The following is a 15,902-nucleotide window of genomic DNA, read 5'->3' as shown; positions in this document are numbered from 1 at the left end:
TTTCTGTACTTTTCAGAGAAGCTGTTTTAGGAAATAAGAAATGATAACAACTGTCTGAACTAAGACTCAAATTTATTAACTCCAAACTTTCGTAAATAAATGAAAAAAAAGTTGAATATCTTGGTATCTATCACTGGTCCTAACCAAGATGATAAAGTTGAGGCTTGTTAAAAGATCCTTGAAGATAAATCCTTGAAGATAATTTTGGTTCATAATTTTTAATACATATTTTACAAAGCTCATTTGCACAATGAGCGCGATTTCTTCAACGTAGTCAACTCAAAAGATTTTCCCATCAATTAATTAGTTCATTAATTCTAAGTAAAAAATCTAGCAGGTGTATTTTATTTTTTTCTTCTTATTAAGAAAATATCCCAAGCGTTTTGAATCATATCTCGCGCTAATTGTAGAAACTTTCTTGGTTCTAATGTGCTTTAACAAACTCGCCAATAATATTTTTTCCTCGAGGAGCAATTAGTTTTGACAATTTAATAAATCCTCCGTTGAGAAGACTATAACATAATACTACATCAAGAGAAATTTTCGTGAATATTAAACAAACAGTCAGTTCACAACAGCAGCTTCAAAGCTCTTTCTAAATATGTTAATGAAGGTAACCTCATCGTCATCATCATTAACAGATGATCATTATTGCAAACGTTTTAGAAAAAATTGATGAATCCAGTGTCATCAAGGCTTCCAAAAAATATAAATTTTATTTTACACTTCTAAAAGATCTCGATATCATACATAAATTTGAATTTGTTCGGAGTTATGAAACATTGGGAAATAATGTGAATAGAAAAATTAATTTTGTACGTTCTCATTTGGATTTCCCTACACAAAATCGTGATGAAGTCAGTGACAGGCAAGAGGAAAGTTTCGTCAAGGTATTTCATCTATTCAAAAGCGTCACCAGAGGAAGTAACAGCGAAACGCGCTCTGATTACTAAAAGCTCCAGACCCTCGCACGAGCGAACAGGGCCGAGTATTATTAATAATTTAGTCATTTAACACCATTATTAAAGTCTGAAAATTATTGTTTTGAAAATCTGAACGGCTGTAGTCAGCATCCCAACTTTGCCAAGAGGGTCACGTTATTTTTAATTAATTATTAAATTTTGTAATGGAGCCCGGTTTAAAAATCATGTGAAAGGGTTATTATGTATATTATGACTGTCTCTCAGTAAACTAGCAGCGTGTTTTCGAGTTAATTAATTTAGCTGACTGTGAAACGATAGATGAATAAATAATTCAAAAATAGTTGAAACAAAAACATCTTTATTGTCTGTAAGAATTTCAATGAAAACGCCAAATTAACTCCATGTTTGCAATTTTCTTTCTTTTTCTTTGTTAGTCCTGATGCCTTTCGAACTTTTCCGGTGTAAAGCATGTGGGAGTTGAGTTATTGACTTGCTATTGCTATTGGTTGGTTGGTATTTTCAAGTTTTGTCTAAAAGTGGAGATCCTTATTCTGTCTGTTTGCGAGATTTTAAATGATTTATTGGCAACGTCCTAAACGAAGAAACCTACAAATGCTAGTCAATCCTCTTTCAACGAAATTTAGGCTTCATATATTTCATTTCAGAAAAGGTTTGTTTATAACAAAATATTTAAGTTGAGGAAAATGACATTTTGGTCAAAATAAATTCTTTGAATGTATCGTAAGCTGCATCAAATTAATTATTAAATGTTTAGACCAAGATAGGATTCTTTTTAAGGTCAAATTATTTACATTGTTATACAATTATTCATTGACAAGTTGATCTTTACCAAGAAATATCTTATTTTATTCCTTTAGTTTAAATTATGAAGTTATTTTAATTTGATTTTTGAAATACATTTCTGGTCAATAGCTCTGACAAAATTTTTATTTTTGTTTTTTTGAAAACTAAAATGGTTTATTCAATAAAGGCGAAAGTCAATTAAAAACGGTCTTGAGATCAAGGATGATCATCCTCACCGCATGATTTCTGTTTCCGAATTGTTATAACTGCTGATCTGACAGGAAGGCTTCAAATTTTGGGAATGTACTCCAAAATGTTCTAATAGAATAACAAACATCTTTTATAATGTATATTGGGTGATTCAAAATGATTGAGAATAAGTATGTCAAGTATGTACGAAAATGTATGTGGCAACTGTGTGGGTAGGATAAAGTTGACATTTCTTTGACATTTCATAGTCGCGCAGTTTTGAAAATTGTCAAGTTAATGTGCAACGTTATAAAAAAATCATATGCACGCATCTCTCTAATGATAAAAAAATCCTGCCTTGATGCCGTGCCTCTTTTTGTTATAAATTGAGTAGTCACTCTTGTGTCTTATTGCTTATCTTATTGAATTACAGACTGTAATAGAAACATTACTATCGTGTAAAGGAAAATGGCAAATTTAAATAAAAATGAAAACACAAAAAACTTTTATCTTTGCAACTTAAGTATTAACTTTATTCACAAAATTAACTTACTTGTTTGGTTTAAAACAACAAAACAAAGAGAACAAAAAAAGGAGAAAGTGTAACAGCGTTATTTTAGTTTAAAAAGTTTTGAAGGCAGGTGTTTTAAATTCACTGAAAGAACATTAATAAATTTAATACAACAGAATTTGTAGCTGTTCAGGATTCGATTAGCCGAAGACTGTTTAAATTTAAATGATAAAGCGTAGGTACTCTACAGACTTCTTTACACTAACTAGACTTGCAAAACTAAAAGGCTCCAATCTTTATTAATTTTTAATCAAGTTTATTACACACCAGACTATTCGGACTTTGTGTAGAATTTTGAATTCAGCGCTCGCAGAATCCAGTTATAACAGTAACAATCCAATATCGATAGCGGCGTATTTTAGCGTTGCATTTGATGTAGTCACGGTTGAGTGGTAAAATAAATTTGCGTCAGTTGAACTGTCACATAATTCTAATTTGTAAATGTTGAATGAATACAAATTAAGAGGAATATTAGCTTTCCGACGTGCATGCCTCGGTACTGTACAACACACAACATCTTCGTTATATTAAAATTTCAGGCATTAAGTTTGAAGAAGGTAGTAAATTCCAGCTGCGGTTAGAATTTTCTGGCAGCCTTAACTTATCACACGGCGAAACTTCGTGAAAGGTGTTGCGGGTCACGAAATTAAATTATCCTTTGGACACGTACGCTGGGCTAACAGTCATCACCTAATTCCGACAGCAAGGAACCAGGATCACCCCGTCAATTTTATTCAAACCAGCTCGACACCACCGACCCGACTTGATTAATTCCTAAATCTAGCGTTATTCCCTCTTCACCAGCTTTTTTGGAATATTGTCATTTAAGTCGGGGCAGCTTAGCGATTACTTAGTTGTTTACTCGGTGTAGCGCTTTCGACTTATTTTGATAATGTCAAGCTTGATCATAATTTAGTGCTCGGTCACGAGGCTCCCAGATTATTACGTATTACGTAAAATCTTTTCACGGTGTTGTGACCCTATCTTTCTAATAAAAAAAATCGATTTCCCATCTAAAGTCATTAATGCCGGTAATTTACACTGAATATTAAATTTTTTTATAAAACGTTGTAATAGGTACATCAAAAAAACATAAAAAGCGCGTATTGAAAGCGATGTCAATGGAGTCGATGCTTTATTATAACATCATTTACACCCGGCTCTCGGCTTTTGCATTTTTCTTGTAATCAGAACGAAATGAACCAAAACAAGAATTTCAATTAAGCTGCAAACAGTGTTCTCCAACGACAAAAGTGCCACTTAAACGCAGCAACGATAAATTGGGCATCGAGTGCATCGATTTTAAATCGACAAGATTCCAAAGCGTGTCTCGAAGACAACAAATTTGCGACTCTTTGATCTCGGTTTGCAACAATGCAAATCCAAATTGGGAACAACCGCTGCACAAATATTAGTTTTCTTTAATCTTGCTTCCTTTCTGGCGGAGAATTATTCAGCGAGTCCTTTTTGAGGTCGACTCTTTTGATCAGTGAAAGTTTCACGGCGTCTTGATTTATAACGTGGGTGACCAAAAAAATGAATCTTCTGGTTTGCGCATCTTTGCCGGACAAATCTGAAATCGTTAAAAATTCTTCTTCTTTATTTGCGGAACGGCACGACTAAAACCCGCTGTTCTTCGGGGTAAATGTCTTATTAAATTTTAATTTGTTATCGATCCTGTCCCGATATTTGCACAATCGAGAGTTTCATGCAGGAAAATGTACTTTTCCGCTAGCAGGTAGGCAAGCGCCTCGAGCTTTCCACCCAACAAAGCTCTCCAACATGTCAGTTCGGGAGCGCAAACGCTTCAATTTCTTTCCAACTTTAGTATGTGTCGGTCTTTATAAGTGTAAGCATCTCGGTGTTAGTTTCCACCATTTTCACGCAAAACTGTATTTTTAGATGACCTGTTGCACGCTACCCCGCCGGACAGCACCCCTTTAACTGCGGTCGACTAAATTTTCCTGATAGTTTCATATTTAAATTAGATCAGAAACTCAGATCCACCGCTCGCATCCCCCGCTTTGCAGACTGTGGTGGTGGTTCGAATCTAATGAACATTAAATTATTGCGTTCTCGTGTGGAGACCATTCATACAAGCGATAATAGACGATGAATCAAGAGGAAGCGCAAGATTACAAGCTGTAAGTGAAACTGTTATTTTCTTCGCCGAATTCAATCAATAGTGTCGCTTTTTATTGTTGGCGAATTAAAACTACCGCAACTCTTGCACGGTGTCTGGAAGGGTTGCTTGAGAGGCAAAATCCAAACGGAATTCGTTTTATCTCCTTTTATTACCACACGTACCCCTAATACGATTGCGGCTCGAATTAAAACTCCCTAGCGGTCAAATTATAAGTTTAAATGGGGAAGTCGTGGAACAACTCGAGCAAGTTTATTGCCAATTATGAGATTTTCTACAGAAGACTTTAAACTTGACCAGCACCTTCTTAATTGATTTGTTTGTTCTTACATAAAAACTCGTGCTGACTGACGAATATGAAAGTTTTATCACGCGCTCGTAAGTTCGTTTATCTTGCTTTTATAACTTTATGTTGCACTTTTATGGGTTTCTTTAGGGCTCTATTAAGGTATTAAACTTGCAGACATGCAAAAAAAATCCCGCAATTTCCAAGTGTGTGGGACTTACGACAAAGTGTAGAGAAAAATAATTTTACACTGGTTGTAAAACAATTTTTAATTAAATAAGATACGGTGGACTTTTTGAAAGCATCCTTGATTAAATTTTGAACGTACGAAGTACTCGAATTCGATTGAAAATATTTGTGGCTTCCGATAAACTTAACATATTTTATTTATAAATAGTAAGTATAGTTCTAAGTTTCATTACGACATCGTCACATACGTAACAATTTAACAAATTTAGCGTAAAATGAATGTTGTTTAGTCATTGTATAATTTTCGAAAAATCATTGAAATCCCCTAATTAGAGAAAAATAAAATTGAATACAATTTTAGTCAAACAACACGTTTCAAAATCAATGTATTCTAAAAATTAATTGATAATTGATTAATGTCCATACAAAAAATATATATGTATTTCTTTACTGTTGAGAGAACAAATAATTATGTAAAAAATACTTATACATTGTAACATTTTATAACATCATAAAACAAAAATGTACGACGTATCCGACCGAAATGCAAATATGTATAGAATATAAAAATATTTTTTTCTATTATTGATTCAAAAAATTGAAATTCACGCATAGTTATCGGTGCCTGAAGTGGGTCATTTTCTAACGTGTATTTCTTTTTGCATTGTTAGTAAGATCGAAACCATAGAAACCATACAAAACAGTGTGTGAAATGCGATTTCACGCACACGACTATTTCTGTGTTTCACTTCACGCACTGTATTTTATTAGTTACCTAGCAACATGGTCACTGCATTGAAACTTCAGAGTTCCTTCAAAAATTTGAATTTTTAATTTCAATTTTTTGAATCAATTATAGAAAAAATATTGTTTATATTTCGTGCGTGAAGATGTTTTTGTGCATTCAAAGGCTTATACTGCCTCGACCTCGGCGTAAAAAACCTTTTCATGCACAAAAAACACTCTTCACGCACTTAATATAAAAATAACTATTTTCAAATTTTGACATACAAAGTGACACTTTTCAAAATTAATTGACGTTTGGAAACGTCACACTTTTCGTAACTGGTTACGAAAAGTAAAATCTTTCCTAACTGGTTAGGAAAAATTTATTGTATCACTAGTGGCCATTGTCATATTTTTTGTTTTTAAGCAAAATAAATAACCGTAACTTGATATTTTAACACAATAATAATTAATTATTAATATGTAATAGCTATTTATGTAACCAGTTAGGAAATGCGTTATTTTGTGTAACGAGTGGAATATTTGCGGGACGAGCGCAGCGAGATCCCGCAAAATCACAAGAGTTACACAAAATTGCATTTCCTAAAGTGTTACATACAAGATTTTTTCTAATTTTGACAAAAAAAAGTTTCTTCAAACGTTAAACGAAGTAATGAATTTCATTAATAATAAATTATTATTGTGTTAAAATATCAAGTAGGTAAGTAGGCATGGTTATTTTGCTTAAAAACAAAAAATATGACAGTGTCAAATTGATGATACAATAAATTTTTCCTAACCAGTTAGGAAAGATTTTACTTTTCGTAACCAGTTACGAAAAGTGTGACGTTTCCCAACGTCAATTAATTTTGAAAAGTGTCACTTTATATGTCAAAATTAGAAAAAATTCATTACTTCGTTTAACGTTTGAAGAAACTTTTTTTTGTCAAAATTAGAAAAAATCTTGTATGTAACACGTTTGGAAATGCAATTTTGTGTAACTCGTGTGATTTTGCGGGATCTCGCTGCGCTCGTCCCGCAAATATTCCACTCGTTACACAAAATAACGCATTTCCTAACTGGTTACATAAACAGCTATTTTTATTTTTGTTTCTGAAATTATGTAATCCAATCGCAACATTGAAAACATTCAATGGCGCTTATACCGGGTGAGTCAAGTTTTACCCCCCCACACAATTAACCCTGTTAAAAAATTAGTAAAAATTAGGAAACTTTAGGGTTATATTCCCTTGATATAAAGCTTCAAATATGTGCAATCAATTTTCCCTTATCACTTTCATTCAGACCCATAAAATTAAAAAAAACGATTTTGAGCAAAAACATTTTTTTTCGTAGACGCTTAGGTATAATTCATAATTAATTCAAAGAACAAATTTATGAAATTCGCATCAAAAGAAAATGATTAGTTTTTGAATTATTCCAATTTTAACATTAACAGCGGAAAATGACTTAAGATTTACAACTACACTGTCATAAATAAAAACCTCATTGTTTGTAAACATCTGTTGAGAACTTTTCTAGTAATTCTTAAGTCTCTAAACGGTACCATAAAGAATCCATGTCAACCTCTTTTGTGAATGTGACCGCCCAATTTAATAATAAATCTAAATTTTGCACTTTAGTGTCAAATTCCATTTATTTCAAAAACCACTGATGTTTTCATCATTTCAATGACACGAAATTTTTCCTAAATGTTTGAAAGTTTGAAAGGATTCTCTGTGAGAAATTATGTAAATTAATGTAGCGGTTATTGAATAAAAACGAAATATTTACCTGTTTCATTAAAAAATTGAAATTTGGACAGACTGTTCTACAGAGATACACAATCATTCCTAATTTTTTTGAGAATTTCAAATGGATACATACAATGGCACATACAAGTGATAATGAGCCCCGTGGAATTGAAAATGCAACCCACAATACATTTCCAAAGTTAACGTGGCTATTTAAAATATCGTGTAGTTTTAAAATGAAATTGAAATGAAATCCAAGATCACTTTGCTCCCAATAATTTTATTTGTCACGGCTGACATTTACGAAAATGTTAAAATAGGACTATTAAGATGTATTCGAACGATGACAAAACAGACATGATCCTGATTTATGGCGAATGTAATAAAAATGCTTCTGCGGTTGCGCGTTTATGCAGACAATAAACATTTTCCCTAAAACTCCTCGTTTTTTCACAATTTCATTTAAACAAACGAATAACATTTATGTCAAAACTTACGAAGCTGCACAGCTAACCATGTTTTTTAATTGTGGGTTGTTTAAATTTATTTGAAACACACAAAAAGTTCTTAACACAATAGAGTTTCCAATTATGCATAGACAATAGAATATGGTTTTTCCGAAAAGATTTATGGTTATAAAGTTTGTGAAATTCATTTTGTTTACAATTTGAAGTAATAAATTTAAATTGTAATTAATTAAATGACCTGTAATTTTATGAATAATCATAAAGTTATATATTTATAGTATTAGTGGATATTAGAACTCAAAGAGCCAAATGGAACAAAAAATATTAACTTATTCGTCCGGTTAAATTAATTTGTTAATCAATTGAATTAGAGACTAAAGTAACTAATTACTGATTAACCAAATTAATTGTTAAAACATAACTGATTTAACCATCAGCTAATTAACTTGATTTAAGCGGATACCCATTGGTTAAAGAGCCAAACCGGCTAAAATGATAATTAATGGTTATATGATAAAGTTGATGAATGATAAATTTAACCATCAGCTAATTAACCCAGTACACTAGTTAAACCTTGCAACACTAGTCACCACTAGTATAGATATCAGATTTATTTATTTTTACACCGTGTGTCGCATTAATATGACGGTAGCCTGATACCTTCGTTATATTTAGGAGTAGAAATTTAAATTTTTGCACTGCATAAGATCCCTTTTCGATACTTTGCATCACTTTGGGGATATTCAAGAGAATTTATTAGAATAAAGTTTTCAGAATTCAATTCTGGTCCCATATATCTACCTAGTTTCAATCCATAAATCACATTTTGATTTTTTCACTAATGTTGAGTAAATCCCGGCACAGTCCAAGGTTTGATTTTCAGTTTTGAATGAAACCGAAATAACTTGTCTCAACGTGTAAAAGAAAACATTATTCGTTCTTTATTTAACAAAAATTGAAACAGCCACTGAAAAAAACTGATACTAAAACAACAAACTATTGAAAATACTATACGAATTTCACGTTGAAACTCTGCACGTGGCGTGGGGTTAAAATTAGATTCTGCACAACTTTCTCTCGTAACTTCTTTTGATATCTCCAACGCGATCATATCGAAGATTGACCTTATTGGCGAAGTTGCAGTTAGCTGGGTTTAACACTTATCCTTGACTTGAGAACTTCAACAGATGCACTTTGTGAAGTTTTACAAGTGTCTAAAAATTCAAAAAATCTGTACTCCTAAACAGAACCAAAATATCAGCCTCAAATTAAATACAATGGGCCGAATGATTTCCCTTTCATTAAAGTTAAAGAACGTCGTTAAATTGTTTTGTCTCTGTCTCACATAGTGCTTGGCATGTACTCTCACTTTGTCTAATCAATTATTTAGCTAATGAAAGGCTGTTCATACTATACAGGGTCTCTCAGAACTGGCGGACCAAAATAATACGGTGAAATCACCATCTTCTGGGAATAATAGTAAAAATATTTTAAAAAATCCATCCTCATTGGATTTTAAAATAAGAACGTTTTTAATTGACCAATTGCGAGTAGATATAAAATTACCTTAAAAAATTATATTAGTAACTATCGAAACAAATTTGATTGTTGCAAAGACATAATAACTGAATATTATGTCATAATAAATTATTTCTGACAATTACAAAAGTCATTAAAAACGCTTCGGCTAGGGCCACACTACAGACTTTTCGTCGGCCGACAATTTAGTTGGTTGCTTAATAAGTATGAGGACTTATGTGGGTGCGCACACTAAAGCGATTGTAGTCGGCCGACAGATTGATCGAAAACAGTTTAGTTTACGTGGTGGGCGCGGAAGCTACCCAATAGGACTAAATTATCGGCCGATTATTTAGTCTGTAGTGTGGCCCTAGCCTTCATGTTTACTTTTTCAGAATATTTTGATATGCTTGTCTTATATGGACAGTGTGATGAGAGTGCCACAGTTACTGCTCAGGAGTATTATGTTTAGTGTCTTTTGTTACTCTCTTAAATAAACTGTCGTTTATGTGGTCAAAAGTTTTTATGTCAAATACTATAACCTGAAAACGTCCGTCATTGCACAAACAATGCGGATACCCAACAATACATATGCATCATTTAAAATGCGTTCATAGTTACAAATAAAGCAGGAAAACTAATTTATAGGTAACTTAACATCAACAACAAGATTGGTCAGTTTAAATTGCTTCTTTCCTAATCACTATTTAAAATAGATTTTTTTGAACATTTTTTCTATTATTCCCGGAAGATGATGAATTCACCGTATTATTTTGGTCCGCCAGTTCTGAAAGACCCTGTATACAGGATCGCTTAAAAGTGTGGATACAGCTAAATATTTTCAGAACGATTTAGCAGAGCTCGTTGAAATTTGGCATACAATTAGAAGTATTTAAATTCTATAATCTGAGATTTTTTTCAATTTTCTAACATCATTTATTTTGAAGATACAAGGGTCAAATTTAATATTTTTGAAAAGAGTATTTTTTTGTAAATTCAGTGATGTAACACATGCATATCTTATTTTAATCAAAATTTTATAAAAAATTATCGAATTAATAAAATTTGAAAAAAATGTAAAATTTAGTTAGCCTATCGCTAGTTCTTTGTCGCCTGTACTTTGACCAAAAAATAAATAAAAGGTAATAGTAAGTGTAAAAATAAGACATTTAACTTAAACAGAATAATTATATTTTAATAAAAAAAATAAAATTTTAAACCCGAAATACGCTTAAAAGATTTTCAAAATGGCGGCGATGTGGGCATTTGCTACATCACTGAATTTACAAAAAAAAACTCTTAAAAAATACTAAATTTGACCCCTCGTGCCATTAAAAAAAATCAAGTTAGCCTTGTATCTTCAAAATAAATGATGTTAGAAAATTGAAATCGGATGAAAGAATTTAAATACTTCTAACTGTATGCCAAATTTCAAGGAGCTCTGCTAAACCATTCTGAAAATATTTAGTTGTATCCATACTTTTTAGCGACCCTGTATATGAATTTTTAAATAAAGCAGTAGTGTTGTATTTTTTTAAGTCTCTACAACTAAGTACGATAGCTTCGTAGGTTTGAGATTTTATTGCAGTAAAGAAGATTTTTCTCCTTTTTGTTTCGCCAGTAAGTAATACAAAACATACTTGAAGTTTTAATAGATTTTTTTTTCTCATTAGGGGAAAATGTTTTGAAGTTTTCCATTTTTTTATTCAGGAAAGAAGGATGAAGGAAATCAGTTTTTTAAGGATTGCTCTCTAAATTTGTTTTGTACTTATAGCCATGAAAGCAACGCTTCCAACATCTAACGTTCGCTCCGAAACGAGTGCTTCCGGGTCGACTCGAATAATGTAAAAATTGCAAAAAACACTGGCCCTTTGAGGCATTCAAAAAAAATCTGTCTTGATAATAATAAAATTTAGTTCATAAAATACAACTTCCCTGGGTTTTCCTCCATTAAAAAATTACGGAAAAATCGTTGAAAATTGTTCCTACAAAATTCACAAATTATTGCAAAAATTGAAATATCAAGTGAAGCAATTGTTTCCAATAACCAAAGATCACTGCCTACTTGGTTTTATGTTCGTTTATGTTTACTGTATTAAAACAAAAAGTTTTAATTTAATTTTCGTAAAAAAATATTATACGAACCACTTGCGTGAAGACATCTTCCGTTCATTCGCGCATTAATTAAAGGTACTCGCTCCTTCGTCGCCCGTGCTTTAAAAAATGCGCTCATGCGGGAACATCGTCTTCCCGCACTTGGTTCGTAAATATGTATTTCATAATTTATTTAACATCAAAGCAAAAAAACTCCAAATTTTGTATTTTTTAATTTAAAACGCCAATTCATTTCCTACAATAGTGAAATTCTTTAAAAATCCTGTTTGTGCTTCGAACCATTTATTTATGAGAGTCATCGCATTTTCATCATCTTGAAAATAAAAATCACGAAAGCGTGAATTTAGAAACAAACAGTCAACACTGACTGATGTATCTGACGTTGTCGTAACTGAGGCAATGCATAAAACTGTCTAGGAGGTGGTGAGCCCTTATGAATTCACCCCGTACTTTCATGCCATGACTGTGTATCAAAAGTATGAACCACCGTAACTAATTTCATTATTAACGGTAGGTTAATAACGATCAAATCTTCTGAAGGGTTTAGGGCCTGGTGCAACGTTAAAATTGCTTGACCAATTCTTAAATACTTGACATAGAAGTGTTACAAGCTTTTGACTTACATCCTTACATAGATTTTAGCACCAACAATTTTGCCCTACTTGAAAAGAAAGTCAGTGAACAAGTGACCAGCTAAATCAAAATTGACAAATGTCAGTTAACATATTCAGCGTCAGATATACTAAAGGACGACCAACCTTTGTACAATCCTTGCCACTGAACCTCATAAATTTTCTACTGATAGCAAATCTGGCCCTTTCACTGCCCATGGCATAACATCAATACTTTTGCCCTATAACCATTTAAATTTCCTGTATCTACCTAGAACATTCCTAAACATCTACGGTGAATAGAATTTAACATTTTACTATCAAGTTGTTTAATTTGTGAACAATCATTTGAAAATTTAGTTTAAATTGTCTGAAAGAACAATCAAAGCCAGGTTGCCATATGTTATTCGAGGTAGAGTCGACATAAAATCACTGCTGGAAATGCTGGAAATAATGAAGTAAGTAATTGAAAACTTGAATACAATCATTCAGAATTATTATGCCACTGCACTGGTTAGTAAAACACAAATAGTCAAAATCTTTTTTTATAGTTAAAATAAGTGAGATCAAAGCTGCACCTTTTGAGCCCCCATATCTTCAAATCTAAAAGATATAGAATGTATTTATTATTTTTCCTATAATTGTCTAACATGAGTTGACATTGTTCCATGGAGTTGTTGGAGTTGAATTTTGGGGCACCTGTATATTACATAACACTATGTCTAAATAGTACAATGTGTTGAAAAAATAAAAGATCAATTTACCATTCTCGTTAAAACGGTAAAAAATGAAAGTAGTAAGTACCGTGAGATCAAAAAAAAAAAAAATAGAGTTGGCTTTGACCAAAAATTTCAGTTGGCAATTCGTTAAAATTTCAATTATCAGATGTCAGTCTTAAAAGTTAGGTTAGTGATTTTGAGAAAGTTGAATGAAATCTTGATTTTCATAAAGGTGTCAATTATGTGTGACCTGTCGGTTGTAAAAGAATTATGAAGAGCTCCAATCGTATTTACGAACTAGAGTAAATGTTCGAAATGTCTGCCTTCGCCTTCCAAACATAATGCTACTCTCTTCACTTCATGTTTTCAAATGGCCTTCCCAAAGTTATCCCAAAATTATCAGTAATTATTTGTATTAATTCGGTAATTGTGCCAAGCCTGTTTTTGAACACGTTATTTTTGAGGTATGGAAAACAAAATAATCAAGGCAAATTGTTGGTAAGTGCCTTGAAAGTCTGGAATGACAGTTACTATTGTAATTAATCACATCTGATGACATTTGAATTAAATTTTTACGTGCTGCTAACTGAAGTGTATTAATCATGGCCGTCTCGATTTTTTTTTAATTTTCGATCGCACGGTATTTCTAGAAAGCAGCATTGTCACAGATATGCTCGTATTTACTCACGAAACCGTTACCGTTACTTGTGTTCAATTGGATATCGAACACCGTTCCGATATTCCTTAAAAGATTCTCTAAAAGTCGAGAAATTCAACAGACAAGTAATCAGCAAAAATGGAAAACGACAAGGCAAAGCTTTTTACGATACATAACACGAAATATCTTTTAAATATATTCCAATGTCATATTTTTCCCGATGCGCAAATACCTATCTCAACAAACTGCAAAAATCAATCAAACCCAGCACGCCTGAAAAAGATTTGTGGAAACATGAACGGTGAGCACATAAAACTACATTAAATGTCAGCCGAAAAATATAAATTTATATTACACACAAGTATTTTTGGAGCAGATAAATAGAGAAGTGATGCAGGTCCTGGTATTGGACCGCTAAAACGCTAAAAGGCGCCGATGAAAGACAAAAAGTCTGCAGAAAAAATTTCCAAGGGAAACAAACTTCACACTTAAATTTGATGTAAAAGGCGGCGAATTGAAATGAGGTCGAGCACGAAGTGCTGCACTAAGATCCATTGATTTACACATTTCGAACATCCCCAATCTGAATTTATCACCTTATTCACACACCTGTGATTTTGAATTATAAGGTATTTGGCGTATTGCGCACAGCTTAATACCACACATACCTTAATTTGGACTCGCGTCACGTCCTCCAGAAATTCGCAATATCGATCTGAAACAAACCGAAATTAAAGAGGCCGTCCTGGTCATTTTTTGGCTGCATTCATATTCAGGCGGGCGCGGGAGCGGCGATCCTTATTAAACCGAAATTATGATGCAAATTTGGAGCTTCGAAAAAGCCCAGGTTTTCGTTAATAATGGGGCAAGACGGCGCTCCGGATCTCCATATTGATGGCCGCAAACTTACAGAAACGTAAAGTAGGTGTGCTTAATTGCCGTGAGAGCTTTACATAATAATTCGGCGAGGTCGCGACGTAATTCCGCTTTAAAATGAAAACATATTGTCGTAATTGGATCAATCTGTGAAGATTGATGTAGTGATAGGAACGATGGAACGAAAACAATTCCCTTTTACCTCGCTCGAGTATCCATCTGGTAAATCGAATTACGCTTTCATAACAATAAAGGTCGGACGTAATAGCGAAATAATATTATCGTTTATACGATTCGGGACCTGGCATTTTCATGTTTTCAGCAGATTCATTAAATTATTTTGACGAATCCCGATCACTTTATTTCTGGGCTATTTCCGACGCGTTTGACGTTGTTTAACTTTCAAATTTAACTGTGTTTCTTATTCACGCTGTAAACACTGAACCAGAGCCATTACCAGACGCGTAATGAAGACCTGGCCCGGCCGAAGACCATCGTAATTGATCCTGAAGCCTCGCTCCTTGCAACAGTCCCTCGGTAAGGACATAATGTCGAAGCCTGAAAAGTTCAAATTTCCCACCAGCGGAATTCTCCCTCTCGACATTTTTAATTTCCAAATTAACGATTTCCGTCACAATTTCTCCTCGGATTTCTTTCTACGTCTTCTTGCTGCTCTTTGGCTTCACGTGGCTCCGCTGCCCCTCGCTGTCATCCCCCTCACAACAAAGCCGCCACCTCTCTATTTATTTTTTAATTAACGACCCAGCTCCCCGCTAGGTGACACTTTTCGCGCCGTTATAAATCCTCGAACTAATTACATTAACACCTAATAATTAAGAAGTGCAAACGCAACAAGAAAATTAAGAATTTTTCGTGTTTGCAGGGGGCACAGACGGCGCTCGCCTCCGAAACTAATCAGATTTATGGTAAGTAGTTAATTATTTTCTGAGATTTTTTAATTAAACTTGTGCTGCCGTTGAATAATTAATGGTGAAGTTTGACACAAATAGAGGAGTTGAAGAATATGACCAACATCAAAAGGTTTATAAATGAAAACGGTGAAAGAACGAAATCGTCGTGGTGGAGGAGTTGCTGTTTTGTTATTCAACAAATGACAAATCGCCACAATCTCACGGAAAAATGGCGGGGGACAGAGCTCGTGGGGTTTTCATTCCCGATCCTATTGACAGTCTCCTGTTCGCGCACTATTTCCTTGCACAAGTTTGTTTATTATTTAAACGTGCCCCCTCCGGGAAATCGCTCTCGCATCCGAATTAATTTTATCTTGACGGTGTAGAGGCGAATTCCGGATATTGATGGAGATTTAATGGCTCCAACACACCCCGATTGATG

General features: G+C 33.3%; 1 protein-coding gene across 4 annotated transcripts in view; it reads left to right on the top strand.

Moving 5' to 3' along the window:
- Nucleotides 1-15,902, top strand: part of SPR (Sex peptide receptor) — a 202,008-nt gene that overhangs the window by 78,713 nt on the left and 107,393 nt on the right. Inside the window, exons 1-2 of one of the 4 annotated variants that reach the window (XM_069040829.1) lie at nt 4,328-4,631; nt 15,433-15,475. The exons of 1 other annotated variant lie outside the window; for it this stretch is intronic. The gene's annotated coding sequence lies outside the window, so the exon portion shown is untranslated. Of the gene's footprint in view, nt 1-4,327; nt 4,632-15,432; nt 15,476-15,902 lie in introns of those variants that run through there. 2 more of the 4 variants (XM_069040836.1, XM_069040842.1) reach the window with 2 other exon arrangements.

This window comes from Tenebrio molitor, chromosome 1 (assembly GCF_963966145.1).
Source record: "Tenebrio molitor chromosome 1, icTenMoli1.1, whole genome shotgun sequence".
NCBI lineage: Eukaryota > Metazoa > Arthropoda > Insecta > Coleoptera > Tenebrionidae > Tenebrio > Tenebrio molitor.
Note: the sequence above shows the minus strand (reverse complement) of the source record. Positions and strands in the feature narration are given on the sequence as shown.